Raw genomic sequence first — 14000 nt, 5'->3', positions numbered from 1 at the left:
CACAGCCCCCTTAGTTGTACGATTCTGCAGAGCTACTATCGGGTGCCAGGGTGATACCTCGTATAGCACTTCTGATGTTAACTCTGTAGTGTAGCTAATAGGTTGTGGTCTTCAAGGGTGATTCCTCCACCACTCCTGATAACGAATCTGTCGTGCAACCCCTCAAGTATGGACTATCGAGGGTGATTCCTCCAAGTCCACATTGACGGAATGACGGTTACATCGAGTGGGAATCCATCGAGGGTGATTCCTCGGGTTTCCCCCTTGCTGTTTTGGACACACATTTACTTTGAATTTACCACATAACCATGTCGAAGTCCGGTCAGCCCTGAGGTGTACCCGCGAGTTGATGTGTAGTCAGGTTGACCTGGAGGGTACCCGCGAGATTTCTATGTGGCACGGCCGGGCATTCTGAGCCCTTGCCGTAAGTCCACAAGACGGCGCAACGGGGTCACATGATCGTGAGTCTCTGCTCGTTACCGCGCGCTACCAAGACACTAATGGATTTGGGTATTTGATCTGAGTTGGCCACTTGCCTATACGCACTAACCGCCACATGGGACAAGATATGAGCAACTGGCGTTGTAGTATCAGCCGAAGCTTTCTAGACGTCGGCCACTGAGCGGCGCGTGCCCGGGTGGTCCGCGTAAAGCACCTGCCTTTGTAATGGAGGTTGCCAGGACTGATCCCGGCTGCCCACGCAATGTGCAGGAGTGCAACGGGTGATGGGCCCAAGACCCCTGCGCGCTTAGGATGTAGCCCGACGTGTTGGCCTCTCTGTTGAGCCTTGATAGGGTTGCAGGGTGTTGATCTTTGATAACCCACAAGTATAGGGGATCGCAACAGTTTTCGAGGGTAGAGTATTAAACCCAAATTTATTGATTCGACACAAGGGGAGCCAAAGAATATTCTCAAGTATTCAAAGTTGAGTTGTCAATTCAACCGCACCTAAAAGACTTAATATCTGCAACAAAGTGTTTAGTAGCAAAGTAATATGGAAGTAGCGGTAACGATGGCAAAAGTATTAGTATTGGTTTTGTAGTGATTGCAATAGTGGAAACGGAAAAGTAACTAAGCAAAGATCAATATGTGAAAAGCTCGTAGGCAATGGATCAGTGATGGATAATTATGTCGGATGTGATTCCTCATGCAACAGTTATAACATAGGCTGACACAGAACTAGCTCCAGTTCATCAATCTAATGTAGGCATGTATTCTGAATATAGTCATACGTGCTTATGCAAAAGAACTTGCATGACATCTTTTGTCCTACCCTCCCGTGGCAGCGGGGTCCTATCGAAAACTAAGGGATATTAAGGCCCCCTTTTAATACAGTACCGGAACAAAGCATTAACACTTAGTGAATACATGAACTCCTCAAACTATGATCATCACCGGGAGTGGTCCCGATTATTGTCACTTCGGGGTTACCGGATCATAACACATAGTAGGTGACTATTGACTTGCAATATAGGATCAAGAACTCACATATATTCATGAAAATATAATAGGTTCAGATCTGAAATCATGGCACTCGGGCCCTAGTGGCAAGCATTAAGCATAGCAAAGTCATAGCAACATCAATCTCAGAACATAATGGATACTAGGGATCAAACCCTAACAAAACTAACTCGATTACATGATAAATCTCATCCAACCCATCACCGTCCAGCAATCCTACGATGGAATTACTCATGCACGACGATGAGCATCATGAAATTGGTGATGGAGGAAGGTTGATGATGACAATGGCGACGGATTCCCCTTTCTGGAGCCCCGAACGGATTTCAGATCAGCCCCCCGAGAGAGATTAGGGCTTGGCGGTGGCTCTGTATCATAAAACGCGATGAATCCTTCTCTCTGATTTTTTTTCTCCCCGAACATGAATATATAGAGTTGGCGTTGACGTCGGTGGAGCCTCAGAGGGCCCACGAGGCAGGGGGCGTGCCCTGGGGCACACCCTGCACCCTCGTGGACAGGGTGTGGACCCCCGGTGTTGCTTCTTTCGCCATTATTTTTTATAAATTCGAAAAATATTCTCCGTGAAGTTTCTGGTCATTTCGAGAACTTTTATTTCTGCACAAAAATAACACCATGGCAATTCTACTGAAAACAGCGTCAGTCCAGGTTAGTTCCATTCAAATCATGCAAGTTAGAGTCCAAAACAAGGGCAAAAATATTTGGAAAAGTAGATACGTTGGAGACGTATCAACTCCCCCATGTTTAAACCTTTTCTTGTCCTCAAGCAATTCAGTTGAAAAACTGAAAGTGATAAAGAAAAACTTTTACAAACTCTATTTGCTCTTATTGTTGTAAATATGTAAAGGCAGCATTCAAGTTTTCAGCAAAGATTATGAACTAACCATATTCACAATAACATTTAGGTCTCATGTTTACTCATATCAATAGCATAATCAACTAGCGAGCAATCTATACCTAATATTAAAAGACGGATGCTTTCATAATACTTTATACCTCATCTTTTTATATCCGTTAATTTTATGTTAAACATACAGATCGACGGCTGAGATCGTAGTTTCTTCGACGGCTCGTCGAATGCACGCGATAAAAAAAACAGCCAGCAAGAAAAATCTAAAAAGCCCCGCACGCACACACCTCTCTGATGCTATCTGCTCAAAGCCTTGAACCCACACCATACCCTGCAGCCCACTTCTGGCCTCTACCTCTCCCACCCATCGCTGCCGCCCCACGTATGCCGCTACCCCATATGAGCTTATCCGTGCCGCCACCAGCCATACATCGTGCGTCGCCGACTCTTCCCCACGGTCCCCATCTTCCCTCTACGCCGCCTCTCTCGGATCTTTGAGAAGCTCGACGTTGCCACGCAGGAGAACGCGCGCTGTGTCCCTCCGAATCACGCCATGGCCACATCTTCTTCTTCAACTCTGACATCGCGCCGCCGTGTCGCCGATCTCCTCCTCGAGCAAACCCTAGCCAAATTTTCATATCCACCCTGAGATCCTGACCTGCCCGCCTGCTAATGCAGACGGAGGCGTGGGTGGGCGGTGTCGTTGTCGACTGCCGGGGCGCCGGCCGCTAGAATCAGGAACGTCGGCACCGCCACCATGGCGCACCTCGCTGCTGACGGGATCGCGCGGACGTCGTCAGCAAGACCTGCACCAGGCCCCTCCCCTGCCTCACCATACTCTTACAGGTTATTGTTTCCGGCTCCCTATTTCTCTCTTGCTTTCTTGTATGACGGATTGGGGAACTTAGTGCTGGAGAGGGAAATTCTCATAAAGATTTGGGGGCTGAAAAAGTACGGGATAAACCTTGGGGTTCTATCAAACTAAGGAATTGAAGTGTTTATGTGAGTGGCTGACCCGTGGTGGAGGTGTGTGAGCAGCGCATGCCCGGTCTGTGTGATCAGCATGTCCACGTCTCCCAACCTGCCGGCTGCCACTTCTCAACACTGACCTCAAGGTAATTTCCTTGGTACAACTCTTTCTATCAATTCAGCTTTCATGACTGTCATATGCTGTTTTTTTGCCTTGTTCTGCAGAATCCTCGAATGGATTTGTAGGCTATGGATCAATACCACTCCATTGGTCTAACACAGCTGGTTCATGTTTAGCATTTGGCAACATAGAATATCGTCGACGTACGGCTTTGGCTTGGAAATTTTGTCAACATCAAATTTTGACAATTTCGTGATGAAGCACGAGCGGGTACGGTCAAATCTTCTGCAGCCTTGTAATTTTGTTACAGTTAAATTAAACAGTTTAGCTCTAGAATACCTTTTAGTTTCTAATTTTTGTGCAGCTTCATTAAATCATTAGGTAGTAAGATGCAGACCTCAGTTTTGTTGTTGACTGTATGATGTGTGTAAGAAGCATTTACTGTCATGTAGTCGCTATTCTGACTTACTTTCGGAAAAGGAGCTAATGGTGTTGTGCATATCATCATTGTAGAGATCTTTCATATATCACTTAGTCAATCTAATTATGATATCTGAAATATTTAGGTGCTAACCATAAGTGACCGGAAGCCTGCAGCATGTGCAATATGTGGTCTTGTGTTACAGTTGATCAATCTACGTGCGCATTAGATTACAGTTTTGGAGGTTTGATAGTGTGCTTGAGCGGGGATACCACACTTCCAATCTTGAATGGACAGGAACGTATTGTCAATTGGATGTGCTCTGTGAAACTAAGACAAAGGTATATCTAAAATACCAGTTAAATGGATGCCTATCTATGTATGTTCTATTTCTAAAGAAAATGGTGCTATCATTTCTTTCCTAACAGAAAATTCAAAGCTTAATGTTCCATCTTATAGTAGTTTTGTGTGGGTTGTAAATCACATGAATATCTGTACATTAGTGCATCTACTATAGATAATTAGGGTGTCGCTGGTTTTGGGACTATTGGAAGGTTAGATCTTTCAACATGCATGTCGTCTTAACTCTATGAAGTCCTTTATTTGAAAAAAAATCATTCTGAAAAATAAGTTCTTCTTCTCTCTCTACAGTTCAATGAAACGATGGAATAGTGACCTGCATCATATTGTTCGTTGATGAAATAGCCCTTATCCGACTAAAGAGAAATTGGACTGATATCATCAAGCTGGAAAAGTTTTTGTGTAGTCCTGTTGGTCAGAATATAAACGGTTAAAGATGCTGAAGTTTTCCAGTTAACCTCATGTAGGTACTTCATTTTGTTAGTCGGAATTATCCAGGTAGCTGGTTATGTATGCAGACTGGGTATGGCTGTTACAAGGCTCGAAACAAATTGGAGACACATGGTAAAGTAATAGTAATGCATGCAAATGACAGCGGTGCTCTTCAACTGGTGCTCTTTAATAAGAGGATGATGACTCAACATAAAAGTAAATAGATAGACCCTTCGCAGAGGGAAGCAGGGATTTGTAGAGGTGCCGGAGCTCGATTTTTGAAATAGAGATGAATAATATTTTGAGTGGTATACTTTCATTGTCAACATAACAACCAAGAGATCTTGATATCTTCCATGCTACACACATTATAGGCAGTTCCCAAACAGAATGGTAAAGTTTATACTCCCCCACCACCAAAAAGCATCAATCCATGGCTTGTCCGAAACAACGGGTGCTTCCAACTAACTACAATTCTGGGGGAGTTTTGTTTGCAATTATTTTAATTTAAGCATGGGACTAGGCATCCCGGTTACCAGCCATTTTCTCGTGAATGAGGAGCGGAGTCCACTCCTCGTGAGAATAACCCACCTAGCATGGAAGATATAGACATCCCTAGTTAATACATGAGCTATTCGAGCATACGAAATAGAATTTCATTTGAAGGTTTAGAGTTTGGCACATAGAAACTTACTTGGAACGGCAGGTAGATACCGTATATAGGAAGGTATGGTGGACTCATGGAATAAATTTTGGGGTTTATGGAAGTGGATGCACAAGCAGTATTTCCGCTTAGTACAAGTGAAGGCTAGAAAAGACTTGGAAGCGACCAACTAGAGAGTGACAACAGTCATGAACATGCATTAAAATTAATCAACACCGAGTGCAAGCAGGAGTAGGGTATAATTCATCATGAACATAAATATCGTGGAGGTTATGTTGATTTTGTTTCAACTACATGCGTGAACATGTGCCAAGTCAAGTCACTCGAATCGTTCAAAGGATGATACCACCCTATCATACCACATCACAACCATTTTAATAGCATGTTGGCATGCAAGGTAAATTATTATAAGCTCCTAGCTAATTAAGCATGGCATGAGGAACTATAATCTCTAATTGTCATTGCAAACATGATTCATTCATAATAGGCTGAATAAGGAACGATGAACTAATCATTTTTACAAAAACAAGATAGGTCGAGTTCATACTAGCTTCTCTCATCTGAATCGGTCCATCATATATCGTCATTATTTCCTTTCACTTGCACAACATATCGATGTGGATAATAATAATTGTGCACGTGCATTGGACTAAGCTAGAATCTGCAAGCATTTAATATAAGGGAGAAGATAAGGTAATATAGGCTCTTTGTTAGATCAACAATAATGCATATGAGAGCCACTCAACATTTTCATCATGGTCTTCTCCTCTCGACCCTCAAATAAAAGAAATAAAACAAAACTATTTACACGTGAAAGCTCCCAACAAGCAAAAGAAGAACGAGAAATCTTTTTGGGTTTTCTTTTAATTACTACTACTACAGGCATGGAAAGTAAACTAGCGAAAAGCTACAACTATTTTTTGGGGTTTTTCTTAAGGTTTCTCAAACACATAAGAAGAAGGCTTAAAAAGAAATTAAACTAGCATGGATAGTACAATGAAAAAGTATGAGCACCGACAACTGGCATGAGTGCTTGAACATGAATGTGATGTCGGTGAAAAATACGTACTCCCTCAAGCTTAGGCTTTTGGCCGAAGTTGGTCTAGGGACATGGCTGAAAGCTGCCCTCTCCGGTGTACGGAGGAGTGTCCTCTGGGTGTCACTGGTTGGCGATCTCCTTCGGATCCCACTGATAAACAGACCGTCGATAAGGGTCAAGGGTTGGCTCCGGCTCAGGCTCTGGTGTCAGGCTCTAGTATGCATGAACGGCCTCCGGCAAAATGAGGTACGTGCCTTAAAATATGTTTAACAAAGATGGTGCAGGCAGGGTAATAATTCATAGTATTTTTATCAAATATCAATTTATACTTAAGCATCTTCTTCTTATCTTTAACAATAAAATCATGTGCTACCATACTCTTACAATCTAGAAAAATAGGGGGCAATAACTTTTCCTTTTTCTCATAATGCCTAATGGGTATCCTAAAGTGTGCAAAAAGGTTCGAAGCAAATATGCCTCCGAAGATGGGACCCTTAGTACGGTTCAGGTTTAATCGTTTAGCAACAATAGCGCCTAAACTGAAAGTGGTATCACGAAACAAAGCATGGCGCAAAATAAAAATATCAGGAGCACTGAGATTTCCACTGTTCCCACGACCAATTAAGCATCTACTAGCAAATATTGCAGAGTAACGTGGAACAGGAAAATGTATGCTAGTAATTCTTGCATCAGAAACTTTCCTCATTTCCCCTACAGCAGTTTCATCAATAAATCCTTCCACATCATTACGATGTGGTTCCTCTATGCTGCCCGCAAAGGGTATCTTACAGACCCGACAAAAATCATATAAGTGAAATTCCAGTGAAGGTGGTGATTTCTTAGCATGAAAGTAAAAAATTTGCACGAAAATATTAGTGAGGAGGAGATACTGTTCGCGCTAGTCGTGGAGGAAATCGATGAGGCCTGCATTCTCATCCAAATAATAAAAGTCCTCATAAATCCCGGCTGCTCTCAAGAACTCATCACAAGGCCATTCGCACGGCCGAACCTCCGCAGTGCGAGGGAGATTATATTTGGGTTTCTTATTCTCTTCACTTTGCTTATCCTTCGAGCTTCGACTCGAAGAGCCCCTCAACAATCTCTTCATCATTTTCTTTCTCTGAAAAATTTCTGAAATTTTTAGTGACTCAAAATAAAAGTGAACCAAACTCAACAAGATTGATAGCAACTACTCCTACAAGTGCCTAGAAGCCATATCATGCATTAAAACTACTCTTGACCATAGAAACAAGAACAGGGTCACCTAAGAAGCAAAAATTTGCAATAAATAAAGCACTAGAACAAAAACTAATTGGACCATTGGAGGAGTCACATACCGAAGAACAATCCCCAAAGTAGTTTTGTGAATGGAGCTTTGAGCAAGGAGATCGAAAATGGCAACAAGATGAGCTAGAACACGGGTTTGAGCTGTGGGGCGATTTTTTCTGGAGGAAGACGAAGTGTGTGGGTGCTGGAATAGTGGACGGGGCCCACTTGGGATCCACGAGGCAGGGGGCGCGCCCTAGACCCTCGTGGTCAGGTGGTGTGGCCCCCAGGTGTGTTCTCAGTGCCAAATATTCTTAAATATTCTACAAAAAATCATCTAAAATTTTCAGGACATTTGGAGAACTTCTATTTTTGGGGTATTTTTTATTGCAAGGATAATTCAGAAAACAGACAAAAAATACTATTTTTGCTTTATTTAATCTAAATAACAGAAAGTAAAAGGAGGGTACAAAGAGTTGTGCTTTCTAACTTCATCCATCTCATGCTCATCAAAAGGAATCCACTAGCAAGGTTGATCAAGTCTTGTTAACAAACTCTTTTCGAATAACATGAAACCAGAGAATTTTCGAATAACACTAAGTTACCTCAACGGGGATATGCAAATCCCCAACAATAAGAATATCATATTTCTTCTTGACAGTGGAAAGAGGAAATTCAAAACATCCAATCGTAATCGTTGAAGTTTTTCCAATAGAATTAATACTGTGGACTTGAGGTTGTTTCCTCGGAAAGTGTATCGTATGCTCATTACCATTAACATGAAAAGTGACATTGCCTTTGTTGCAATCAATAACAGCCCCTGCAAAGGGTCTACCAAGAATAATAGACATACTATTGTCCTTGGGAATATCAAGAATAACAAAGTCCGTTAAAATAGTAACGTTTGCAACCACAATAGGCACATCCTCACAAATACCGACATGTATAGCAGTTGATTTATCAGCCATTTGCAAAGATATTTCAGTAGGTGTCAACTTATTCAAATCAAGTCTATGATATAAAGAGAGAGAGGCATAACACTAACACCGACTCCAAGATCACATAAAGCAGTTTTAACATAGTTTCTTTTAATGGAACATGGTATAGTTGGTACTCCTGGATCTCCTAGTTTCTCAGGTATTGCACCTTTAAAAGTATAATTGGCAAGCATGGTGGAAATTTCAGCTTCCGGTATCTTTCTTTTATTCGTAACAATATCTTTTATCTACTTAGCATAAGGATTCATTTTAAGCATATCAGTCAAACGCATACGCAAAATGATAGGTCGAATCATTTCAGTAAAACGCTCGAAATTCTCATCATCCTTTTTCTTGTATGGTTTAGGAGGAAAAGGCATGGGTTTCTGAACCCATGGTTCCCTTTCTTTACCGTGCTTCCTAACAACGAAGTCTCTCTTATCATAACCAAGGTAGTCAGAGTCGGGATTCGGAGTCGGATCGGTTTTCCTCAGACAAAATCGAGTCGTGGAATCGAGGATTCTACTAGATTTACTCAAATAGGATATTTTGTATGCACACAGAAATTTATATGGGTTCTATAGAGTTTTGACACTAAATATGGAGCAAAGAACGTACACATCAATGCTAGTTGTATTCCACTTCTTTTTATGGCTAACCTACCATCTAGCTCGCATGTATGGAACATATATGAGAGGGAAATATATAGAACATTTAAGCCTTCAATGGACGAAATTTACCTATGTTCTTTTAGAGTGCATGAATAGTCGATCACTTGTCTATTTGACCTACAGTGCTAAACCTTGAAGGGTCTTGATATCCTTCTCCGATCAATCTTGAAGCATCCTCCTTTTCACGCCAATTCCATATGTCGACCAACCTGATCCTCAATTTTGATCTAGGGTGAGAGCTAGATCAAAGGTGTCTATGGCTAAGCGTTTGGACTTGGAAGGGGAATAAAGGTCCATGAGGTATATGAAAAGGGGTTTGGATGATGGCATACTATTTTGCTACAACTAAACAAACGGCTTAGATAAGTTAGTAGAACCGGATGTAGTCCATAGCATAGTCGGGATTGTACAGTTTTCTACATGATTCTATGATTTGGATCGTGACCCAACATGGATTCTACCTGATTCAGATTCATAGTGGGATTTGGATCGACATGCTTCCGTAGGGTCGTGAAGTCGTAGGATTCTAGCAGTTGAATCGGGATTCTAACTACATTGATCATAACGTTGATTCTTTGATTGTGGGTTATCAAGACCAACAGCAGGTTCAATCTCTACATCATTGTTATTGCTAGGTTGAGCATCAACATGAACATCATCATTAACATTATCACTAGGTTCATGTTCATTACCAGATTGTGTTTCAACATCAGAAATAAAAAATATCATTGGGATTCTCAGGTGTGTCAACAACAGGTTCACTAGAAGCATGCAAAGTCCTATCATTTTTATTTTTCTTCTTTTTAGAAGGACTAGGTGCATCAACATTAGTTCTCTAAGAATCTTGCTCAATTCTCTTAGGGTGGCTCTCAGGATACAAAGGTTCCTGAGTCATTTTACCACCTCTAGTTACAATTCTAACATCATTTTCATTTTTCATATTATTTAATTCATTGAGCAGATCATTCTGGGCTTTAAGAACTTGTTCTACTTGAGTGGTAACCATAGAAGCATGTTTACTAATAAGTTTAAGTTCACCTTTAACTCTAGACATATAATCACTCAAGTGTTCAATCACATAAGCATTACGTTTCAATTGTCTACCAACATAAGCATTGAAGTCTTCTTGTTTAACAATAAAATTATCAAACAAATCTAAGCATTGGCTAGCAAACTTAGTAGATGGGATTTCACCCTTATCAAATCTATAGAGAGAATTTACCTTTACTACCTGTGTCGGGTTATCAAGACCATGTATCTCTTCAATAGGTGGTAAATTCTTAACATCTTCAGCTTTAATACATTTTTCTTTCATAGATTTCTTTGCCTCTTGCATATCTTCAGGACTGAGAAATAGAATACCCCTTTTCTTGGGAGTTGGCTTAGGAGTTGGTTTAGAAAGTGTCCAGTCATTATCATTACTCAAGATATTATTCAACAGCAATTCAGCTTGATCAACAGTTCTTTCCCTGAAAACACAACCAGCACAACTATCCAGGTGGTCTCCAGAAGCATCGGTTAGTCCATTATAAAAGATATCAAGTATTTCATTTTTCTTGAGAGGATGATCATGCAAAGCATTAAGTAATCGGAGAAGCCTCCCCCAAGCTTGTGGGAGACTCTCTTCTTCAATTTGCACAAAATTATATATTTCCCTTAAGGCAACTTGTTTCTTATGAGTGGGGAAATATTTAGCAGAGAAGTAAGAAATCATATCATGAGGACTACACACACAACCAGGATCAAGAGAATTAAACCATATTTTAGCATCACCCTTTAATGTGAACAGAAATAACTTAAGGATATAGTACTAACGAAATTTTTTTCCTCATTAGTGAATAGGGTGGCTATATCATTCAATTTAGTAAGATGTGCCACAACAGTTTCAGATTCATAGCCTTAAAAAGGATCAGATTCAACCAAAGTAATTATCTCAGGATCGACATAGAAATCATAATCCTTATCAGAAATACGGATAGGTGAAGTAGCAAAAGCAGGGTCATATTTCATTCTGGCATTCAAAGATTTTTCTTTCATCTTGGCTAATAGTTTCTTAAGATCATATCTATCTTTGCAAGCTAAAAGATCCCTAGCAGTTTCTTCATCCATAACCACTACAAAACAATATACTTCCGTGATGATACGTGTTTGTCACAGTAGGACGCTTTTTTTGTCATGCATGTACATCCATGACAAATTTATGACATAATCAAGATAGTCATATCTGTGCTGTCGTAGAAGTGTTCCATGACATTACGAAAATTATCATCACGGAAGTGTCCACTTCCATGACAATAAATCGCGCATCACAGAAGTGCTTTCATTAAGGGTGACCAACACGTGGCATCCACCGTAACGGAACGCCGTTAAGCTATCGGGTTGGGTTTTGGATCTGATAACCCGTTAACAGCCCCAACCAATGGGGATTTTCCACGTGTAAAATCATCATTGGCTAGAGGAAACACGTGTCGGCTCATCGTCGGGACATATGTCATCCACTCACTGGACAGAAGGCGCCTATGATACATCGACACGTGGCACGGCCCAACAAGTTTAAATGGGTCGGCCCATAAAGGCCCACGAGATTTTGCGGACCATAATGGGTCGGCCCAGCTAAAGGCCCACGAGATTTTGCGGACCATAATGGGTCGGCCCAGCTAAAGGCCCACGAGATTTTGCGGACCATAATGGGCTGGCCCAGCTAAAGGCCCACAAGATTTCACGGGCCATAATGGGTCAGCCCAGGTAAAGGCCCACAAGATTTTTGTGTGCCATAATAGGCCGGCCTAGGTAAAGGCCCACAAAATTCTTGCGGATCATAATGGGCCGGCCCAGCTAAAGGCCCACGAGATTTCGGCAACATTAATGGGCCGGCCCAGCTATAGGCCCACAAGATTTTGAGGACCCTACTAGGCCGGCCCGTAACTGGCTGCCATGTTTTGGGCCAAATGCCGGCCCATATTTGATCCGGTCTATTAATGGCCTGCCATGCTCCGGGCCTAATAGTGGCCCATATGAGATCCGGCCCGTTAAAAGCCTACCACGTTCTGGGCCAAATTACGGCCCAGATCAGGTCCGGCCCTTTAAGAGCTTTTGGGCCTAATTATGGCCCATATCAGATTCGCCCGTCAACTGGACACTATGCTTTTGGGCGCACTTGCTAAAGGCCCACTTAGTAATTCGGCCTGATATTAGTTTTGGCCTGTTAAGGGCCCGTTTAACATTTCGGCCCTATATTAATTTCAGCCTGTTAAAAGCCTGTCATATAGTTGGGCCTAACTACGGCCCGGTTTGCATCCGGCCTGCTCGCAGCCGATATCTGATTGGGCCAAATAAAGACCGAGACAATTTTTCAGCCTGTTAAAAGCCCGTGATTTGATTCGCACAATCATGGGTCGGGGTTCATTTCGGGCTGCTGCCGGCCCATGAGTTGATCGACACGTTTCAGGCCCAACCTACATCGTGATTGCATGACGGCCCGATTATGTTCCGTAATTTTACGGTTTGGCCGGTTTACTGCGAAGACAGGATATATATACAGTAAAATAACTGCAGCATCATGAATAAGAAAAAACCTATACTATACAATAAAGAAATTACGGCATATTACATCCACTGGGCATCGAAGTTCGACACTATGATAATAAAGCACAAGCAGACAACAGATTACATACACTGGGCATCAAAGATCGCCACCAGAGCAAATAAACACGCCGACATAATAATATACAAAATCAACAGCACTTCAATAGAGTTCAAGAAAGGTTAGCCCTGCTGGGGAGCTGCAGCGCAAGCAGCTGAGCAAGATGATGAGACCGCGCTTGTTCAACACTTATATCTTCCTCACTCTGAAAGATAAACAAGCAGACAGATGACAGGTTTTGCACATAAAAGTATCAGTGCTGACAATTCATCACATTTCTTACTGACGAATAAAGTGACACAGTTTAAATTTGCATTAACACAATATGGTATTGTTCAGGTCAAGACATGGCAGGAAATGACATTGTGAACGAGTTGGCAGCTTCACGACAGCACTGGATTACAGATCAAGAACTCATAAGTATCAATGCTTAGTGTGCTGTCAATTTATACCATTTCAGATTGGCAAATAAAGAGACGGTTTAAATAATAGTAGAATGATATGACATTTTTCATAGTTAAGACATTGCAGAATATGACATTGTGCTGTAGTGGGTAGGTTCACCACACCACTGGATTACAGATGAAGAACAGAAGCATACATGCAGTGCAAAAGAAGATCACTTGCTCTGTATAGTTTAGTTTACATGGTATGAAGAAGGAACTTGATTGTACAACTGAAAACTTAAATTGAGAAAGGACGAACTTTTGTTTATGAACTACATATAATAAACTTTAAACAAGCAATTTGATGCAAACACCAAAAATAAACAGCTGTTGCAGTCATGCCTAACCAAATATATACAACAAAGTTTGAAGGCTTGAGATGGACAAACTTACATTATTGGTGAAGACAGGCTCTATAAAGGCCTTGTCCATGCTGATGGGGGGGCAATTCAAGAAGTTTACCACAGAATCTTCTTCAAAAGCATTGCCTTTATTCTACATTTTGTTAAGAGTAAATATAGATGTGATAATATATGAAAAAATGGAGAATATTTAAGATAAGAGGAAGAGTGATGCTACATAACCAAGTAGCTATAAATGTAAGTGCAGCGATACAGGCAAAAGGTACAGTCAAGAGCAATGAACAGCTAAACTTCTTCAGT

General features: G+C 41.4%; 1 long non-coding RNA gene across 2 annotated transcripts; it reads left to right on the top strand.

Moving 5' to 3' along the window:
* Window positions 1-2661: 2661 nt before the first annotated feature.
* On the top strand, window positions 2662-4808 carry LOC125520279. Of its 2 annotated transcripts, none has more exons than XR_007288598.1 (4): window positions 2662-3444; window positions 3524-3689; window positions 3986-4181; window positions 4668-4808. It is a non-coding gene; the product is annotated as an uncharacterized LOC125520279 (long non-coding RNA). The 2 variants fall into 2 exon arrangements; XR_007288597.1 differs by having other exon boundaries at window positions 4492-4808.
* Window positions 4809-14000: the final 9192 nt, after the last annotated feature.

The sequence above is a fragment of the Triticum urartu genome, chromosome 1, assembly GCF_003073215.2.
Source record: "Triticum urartu cultivar G1812 chromosome 1, Tu2.1, whole genome shotgun sequence".
Lineage (NCBI taxonomy): Eukaryota > Viridiplantae > Streptophyta > Magnoliopsida > Poales > Poaceae > Triticum > Triticum urartu.
Note: the sequence above shows the minus strand (reverse complement) of the source record. Positions and strands in the feature narration are given on the sequence as shown.